This window comes from Nicotiana attenuata, unplaced genomic scaffold, assembly GCF_001879085.1.
Source record: "Nicotiana attenuata strain UT unplaced genomic scaffold, NIATTr2, whole genome shotgun sequence".
Lineage (NCBI taxonomy): Eukaryota > Viridiplantae > Streptophyta > Magnoliopsida > Solanales > Solanaceae > Nicotiana > Nicotiana attenuata.
In genome coordinates, this window is record NW_017671030.1 from 194682 (window position 1) to 202896 (window position 8215).

Sequence of the window (8215 nt, forward strand, 5' to 3'; positions counted from 1 at the left end):
ATGTTGTAAATCTAAATCTTAGTGACTCATGACTTGTACATCAATCCTTGGGAAAATTATTTGGCATTTATCTATTTTGTTTAATGTTATTGATGATCTTTCATTTGAGTCGTATTATTCATTACTTGGCTTGCCTAGTTGGTTGGGTTAGGTGCCATCACGACTTGGTGGGATTTTGGATCGTGACAAGTTGGCATTAGAGCTCTAGGTTTATAGGTTCTACGGGTCATGAGCAAGTATCTAGTAGAGTCTTGAGGATCGGTACGATGATGTCCATAATTATCTTTGAGAGGATACAAGGCATCTAGGAAACTTCACCTTCTTTCTGTCCTTATCGTGCGACATTGATTCAACTTGAAGCTCATACCTTCGATCGTTCCATTCACTCGTATGTGATATTGAGCACTCGATGTCAGCTGTGCACCGATGACTTGTGATGTCGTGGATGAGTTGCGAGATTTGTTTATGTGTTGTGAAGGTAGGCCAGTTAGGAGGACTTGAGGCCAGGTTTGGACCGTAGTTTCGGCTCGGCATATTCAGTTGTATGAGTATGCGACTTAGACTCTTATATCCGGTGGTGTCCCTACTGGTAGGATTGATGTCTCAGTGAGTGGATTGATAGCTATGTGAAAAGTATTATGAAACTGAGGACTATGCCTATATAGTTGGATATCACGGGGAGGATTTGTTTGGGATACAAATGGCTATGGATGCTTGATTTTTGTCTTGATGTGTTGTATTGTATTAAGATATAGACGTGTTGGGAATCTTTCAGTTTTTCATTTGAGGAATGAATCAGATTTGTATATCTTGTTGACGAGTGTAGACCGAGAAGAGATTAATTAATCGCATAGTGGTTGTGACCATGGTAGGGTCATATAGAGATGTCAGTTTGAGGCTAAGCAGGTGGGTTATCTCCTGCAATAAGGTATGAGGTCGTGTGATTCTTACTAGGTTTCTATAAAGAGTTTTTCTTCTATCCAGTGGAAGTACATGCCACGATTAGAGTTCGGATCGCTTGAGGAAGTTCATGCGACTGTCACGAGGATAGGCATGCACTTGGTAGATGATTTGGAGTGTTTTATGACAAGTACTATACAAGCTTATGAAAATTTAGTTGAATAATAGTGCACGATCATGGCAGTTATGAAGCAAGAGTAATGTGGGTTATCAGATGATGTGTTTAATGGATTTGAAGTGAAGGAGTCTACCATCGACGATCGGATCGCATGGTAATATGTTATATTAGTTTCTAGACTAAGGGATGCTTGTGGATAAATTATAAATTGAAGAGGATGACTTCGAGGATGACTCGAGCAAGGAAATTGCTAGATGTATGATATACTATGCTTTATGGGTTTATGGAGATCATATGATGATTTAGGTTTGATATTTGTTGTGGGTGTAGTGTGCGATGAAGAGGAATTGCTTGATTATTTCTTTTTAGATATTTATATGCTAGTGGATCACAAGTCATTCGCCCGCATATTGGTTATACATTGAAGATTAGAGCAAAGTGAATGAATCTCGAGAAGGTTCTAATGGGTTCAAGATTCATACATGGTATTTAAGGATTCCTGGATTTGTGTATGGCTAATATTTGAGATTTGCATAGGAAGGTGCCAAGACTTGCAGTATTTATATATCATCATTGATTCTACACTACAGTATTAGAGAGATGAAAGAAACATCTTTATATTCGTAGAAGGTCTCTTCAGAGCATGCATTTCAGTTTGCGGTACTATTCGGTGCATGAGAAGGAATAAAGTGGCTTATGGGTCTTGCATGATGTGGTTTCATGTTATAGTCACTTGGGATGAGCTTTGATTGAGGACCATAGTGTATTAGGAAAGAGAATTGTTCTCTTGAAGGCAAGACATGAGGAATCAGAAGAATGGGGGTCAGCTTAGCAGTTGTTTAGATCAACATAGTAATAGAAATGATCGATTTCTTTGGTATCATAGGGCTTTGCAGGTGTTTTGTGTCATTACTTTTGGGTTTGATAGTCTACGTGACTTGGTTGATTTAGAGGGATTCAGTTCTGATGGCTTAGTTGTGTGTGAAGGGGTTGTGAAGAGTTCAAGATGGTTTTGACAACGGCTTGAGACTGATGTTTTCTAGAGGTATGGAAGGATTGTTTCGTGTTGCGATATTATCTTGGATCGATTTAAGTGGAATGTTTCTGGTTGATGCAGTGTCTATCCTACTTGCGATTCAGAGTTAATTATGAGATTGTCACATTTTTTTATGATATAATAAAAGATGCAGTGTGCCATATGGGTTGGGATTGCAGGGACAAGGTTGCGGTTCAGCTTCTAAAGGAAGGTCAGGAGTTCTAGACAACATCGGAGATTTGAGATGTTTAGGAGAATGCTAGATTATATCACCTGAAGAGGATGTATGTTGCAGTAGATGCATTGTGTAATGATCTATGGATGCTGATTGGTACTATAGAATCGCATGGTCAGTGATTGTTAAGGTTTAGATTATGATATGCGGCACATAAGATTTATGGGAGTACTTCTCATGAGGTGATTGTGTATGAGTGACGTAATAGTCTTTTGAACGGGAGAGTTGGAAATCAATATGGATAAGAATGTCTCTAGTCAGCTTAGAGTTTGGTAGTTGTTCTTGTTGGGCGAGAGAGCTCCACGACTTGTTTATTTGATGTGTGGTTATGAATTTCTACATATTTCTTTATCATTAGCAGTATTGCGAAGGTATGGGTCAAGGTTTTATTTGATATGAGGTATGTTACCTGTAACGCATTTGGTAATGGGCAATTAATGTGGTCGGAAGGTATTGCTATGAGCATTAAGTTATGTGGTACATTATGTGGTTATATCTTGGGAGTACATTTATGACTTGATACAACTTGTAGGAACTGATACAGAGTAGGTATGTGAGATTAAGATCTTATAAGGAATTCCGGATGTTGGAAATTAGTTCTAAGATTTATGGGCTAAGGTTGAAAAAAAGAATTTTTAGTCGGGGTTGTGCTAATAGACTTATATAGATCATGATGAAATGGGATCACCCATGGGTATATGTGTGATGAGTTTATACAATGATTGGACGACTTTGGAATGACTCTTGGCACGTTTGAGGATGAACATATGTTTAAGTGGGGGAAAATGTAACGACCCATCGTTTTGAGTTCTAGCATTTTATTATATGATTTGAGACATGAGCGGATTCGTATGGTGTATTATGACTTGCGTGCATGGTTGGTTTTGATTTTCAAGTGTTTCAGGATTGATTTGTTAGAGTGATTCTCGATTTTGGAAGCTTTGAGTTGAAAGAGTTGACCAAGATTGACTTTTGAGTAAACAACCTCAAAATTAGGATTTGATGGTTTTAATAGGTTTATATGATGATTCTGGACTTGGGCGTATGTTCGGACTTGAATTTGAATGTTCCTAGAAGGTTTTGGCTCTATTTGTCAAAAACTGGCAATTGGAAAAATTGGAGAGTTCATATGTTTGACTGTAGTTGACTTTGGCGTTATTAGACTTCTATTGTTGTTTTGAGACCTTGTTTAGGTTCATTTAGCTTATTGAAACTTGTGTGAAAGTTTGGTAGTGATCTTGAATGTCTAAGTGTGGTTCGGACGCGTTCGGTAAAGTTTGAAGGTTTGAAAGTTAAGAGAATTATTTGATCTTCGATTCTTGGTCTTGATGTTATTTGTGTTGTTTTGAGCTTTTGGATAAGTTGGGTTATTGTATTTTCACTTGTTGTATGATTGGATGGGTTCCGAGGGGCTCAGGTGTGATCCAAAGTGGTTCTGGAACACTTTGGTATGTTGGGAATTTTTCTAGTATCTGGTGTGTCGCACCTGCAAGACTTGGGTGTGCAGGTGCGAGTGGCGCACCTACGGTGCTGTTTGCGCATTTGCAAGGTGCGACTGGCTAAGCAGTGATCGCATCTGCAACAAAGGGAAGCGTATATGTAATGATGCGCATACGAAGAAGGGGTTGTACCTGCGGAGTTGCAGATGCGGCGTGTGCGTCGCAGGTCAGATGGTAGGCTGGTATTGAGGTAGCTTGCAAATGCAGGCCTTGGGTCACAGAAGTGGAGGCAGCAGATGCGGCTCTACTGATTGCAGATGCGATGGACCTGGCTGAGGTTATATTTCTAGGGTTTCACTCATTTGTCATTATTTTTATTTTGGGAGCACCGTAAGAGGCGATTTTGGAGGGAATTTTCACTACTATTTTTTGGGTAAGTAATCTCTACTTGGAATTGATTATATATCTTGTTTTCCCATGGATTTATACATTAAGAACATGGAATTTTGAAGGAAAATTTGGAATTTTCGCCTACACTTTAAGAGAGTTTATTTTAAGGATTTGAGTACCGATTTGGACTACGATTTTTGAATCTAATCACATATTTGGACTCGGCAGGTTATGGCATCGAATTTTAGTATTGGTTTTGGATTTCGGGCACGAGGGTCCGGGTTAACTTTTGTTGTTTTCTTTGAAATTTCAAAAATTGAAGCTTTATGGATTGGGATCGCTTCCATAGCATTGTTTGACTTCCATGGTTGACGATTGGCTTGATTCGCATAATTGGAGGGCTAGATCGAGAATTTTAGGCGATTTATAGTTCAAGGCTAGCCCAGATGAGGTAAGTATCTTGCCTAATCACGTTGAGGGAATAACCCTTAGGATAAGAATTTGTTTGCCTAATTGAATTGTGTGAGAAGCGACCTATATGCAAGGTGATGAGCATATATATGGGTGCTATGTATGATTCATGATCGGAGTTGTTACACCCCATATTTTCGTACGTGAGAGCACGTCGTAAGTCTATTGATGTAAGCTCAGAAAATGAGATCGTCTTTAAAAGTAAATAAAGTAAGTTAATCATGTTACCTTGGAGGTTAAAATTCTTTAAGATCATGAATAACAAGTACCAAGAGGGTTGGAAGGCTTAGAAGTTAAACGAATTGAAGAAAATAAGTTTCATCGAATGTCGACAAGTTGGGAATGTTATAACATATACTTCTTGGGTGAGACTAGGGTGCTTAACATTATAAGGAGTTTATGTATTAGTCTTATGATAGTCGTGCGTTATGTTTTGAAGTCAAGCGAGTTGTGGAACAAAAGTTGGCAAAGGTCATCACAAGTTACATTGATAAATGTGCTGAAAATTAGGTCAAATGTAGCTGAGCTTTTCTGAAAATATACTTGGAATTACGGGGTGATATACCTACCAAATGGAATATCTACGAGTCTAATTTCTGACGCATTAAATCGTTCATCGATACGACATCAGAGTAGAGAGATATTTTTAGTTTTGCGAGACTGCGCAGACTGCATAGGTGACAAGTAGGTGTGTCACTGAAGCTTTTTGAACAATACATTTCGTATGTTATAAGAGCTATTTTGGGACATATTATATACCAACTTGAAGGTCTGGGAATGTAGTTTTTAATTCTCTTAACCATTCGTTCATACGACATCCGGATAAAAAGATATAAGCATCGGAAGAAGGGCCAACGCTAGGGTGCCAAGCTAGCACCTCTTTGGCTTTTCAAAAGTATATATATTTAGGTCTTAGGTCGGCTTTCTCTTTATTTTTCAATATAAAACGACCACAGAACACCCATAAACATATCCTTAAGCTCTTTCCTAGGGTTTCAAAGAATATTAACATCCCGGGTACGAAATCAAGAAGCGATAACATTAGAACGATCCTTACGACTTAAGTATCGCTATATCGCCTCTCTTTTTCTTTGTAGTTTGAGTTTTGGAAGGTACTTCATAGTTAAGAAAATGTATACTTTCTGTATTTAAGCTTTTAAATATCAAGGAAGGTTGATAAATTCGTTTCCTAATAGTTAGTACTCACGGGACGATGATCGGAAGCCGTGAGTTCGATTTATTTCACTTTTAGTGAATTGTTTTGTAGTCCACTTGTGTTGGCCTATTGTGCTTCTGATTTATGGAGTTTGGAAGGATAAAGGGCATGGAGAAACTCCACATGTTGTAGGGTAGTAGGCTGGTCGCTCGTCGTTGCAATTTCATGCTAATTAATAACTTATTGATTGGGTGTGTTATGGTACATTTGAGGTTTTTGTTGTATTGAAGGTCCCGAATTGTAGTTGGGTTGTTTTTGAGTAGCTGATTGTATTGTGTTTGTATCTCGCCTATTGTAGGTTTGAGGGAGCAGTAAAATCAAGGGAAATGCTGCCCGTTTTATTTGGAATTGAGTTATCGTTTAAGATACGTGATATACTAGCGCCTTCTAAGTTGTACATGCATTTATTTGTTATATGGTCGGCGCGCTAGTTGTTTAAGCTTGTTGTTGAGTTGCATTGACGACTTGAGGTATGTTAAGGTTATCCCTTCTTTCCTTTTGGCATGATCCATATGATACAATGAAACGAGCAAGCACGCAACTTTCACAAATGATTCTATTCTTATAAGTACTAGGGTTGCCTATGTTCTTGATTCCCCATGTGTACTACTATTATATCGTCTGTTCATGGGTCTCATGACATTTCGAGAGATCTTATTGACTTACTTCATTATGCATTGCACTCATTTACACATGTATATTGATCCATGACCAGATGGCATTATATACGCATATAGTATATGTGTATGGGGTATGGGAAAAGGTTATGGCGTTGTATATGCACCACCACCTGATCAGCTGGTATACTTTGATAATTTCGCCTACAGAGGCCGAGATGATATGATGGGATGCCCTTAGAGGCTTGATGATGTTATGTATACATATACCTGTGCATGATGTGACATTTATACGCATATGCATGACATTATAAATGTTTCATGATTCATAGAGCTATTCAGACTTACAGGTTGATTTCTTTTCCATGTCTCTTTAATGTCTTTTATATACTACTTTTATGCCTTACATACTCGGTACTTTATTTGTACCGACGTCCCTTTTACCTAGGGACGCTGCATTTCATGCCCTTAGGTCCCGATAGAAAGGTTGACATTCCTCCTAGTAGGCTATCAGCTCAGCGAAAGGTGTTGTTGCACTCCACTTGCTCCGAAGTTATCTATTTGGTTAGTATGATTTGGACATGTATTGCGGGACCCTATCCCGACCTATATGACGTTTATGTACTCTTAGAGGCTTGTAGACAAATATTATGTATATGGATACTTGTATGGCCTTGTCGGCCTACCTTTTGAGTGTACAAATGATCATGTCGGTCTTATAGGCCCGTATGTCACAAGTATAAGTTTCTATATCATGTTGGGTCGTCCTATGTCTAGTATGCCTTTATGTTTTATCCTGGTTATCTCATGAAGGCCATTCTGGCCCATTTACCTATGATGGTATGATAAGAAAAAAAATACGTTACGTTGGTACTCGGTTGGGTAAGGCACCGGGTGCTCGTCGCGGCCCATCGGTTTGGGTCATGATAGGAGTAGTCTATAGGTTGCACTATGCTTTTATTTGTATGTTATGTTTCTTGCTAGCATGCTTTATATGTTTATATGACTGCATGAACTCCGAAAATCATGCTAGAGATCATGCATAGCTGTTGATTCCCTATTTGAACATGATATTCATTGTTGTATGGCGTACCCCCCTAAACTGAGCTGTAATTGTACACACCGCACATTCATACACCTTAGAATGCTATTTCTCAATCCATGAGTACGTGATTTGGTATTCAATGATTGCATACATGTATTCTTGTATATGCTTTCTGTGTGATGGACTGGATTGGCAGCACGTGAGTGGTCCATGTGGGTTGTATTGTTATGGCACGTGAGTTCTCCATGCGACTGTTATGATTATGCACTGAGTTGTCCGTGCAGCGTGTAGATAAGGATCCATGCCCAAGGGTCGTTCTCTCATGTTTCTCCTTGATGACGCATACGCGGATTACTGAAGCTGGCCAGTGGTTGGATTTTTTGTACCTTCTCTATATGCAAACTTCGTGGATATATACATGATTTTTTACTGCATATACTCTCTATATGTAAGCTCCAGAACGTATACATTCTTTTTATGCATATCTTCTCTATATGTTGCTTTACTTGATGAAATAATTTGCGGTACATATCTTCCCATATGTCAGCCCGTGTAATTTGACTTGTTTAATCATGCATACTTTCTCTATATGCAGTTGTTGATGGATTATTTGATATTTGATGCATATCTTCTCTATATGCAAGCTTGGATGATTTAATGATGTTCGACACATATCTTCTCTTTATCT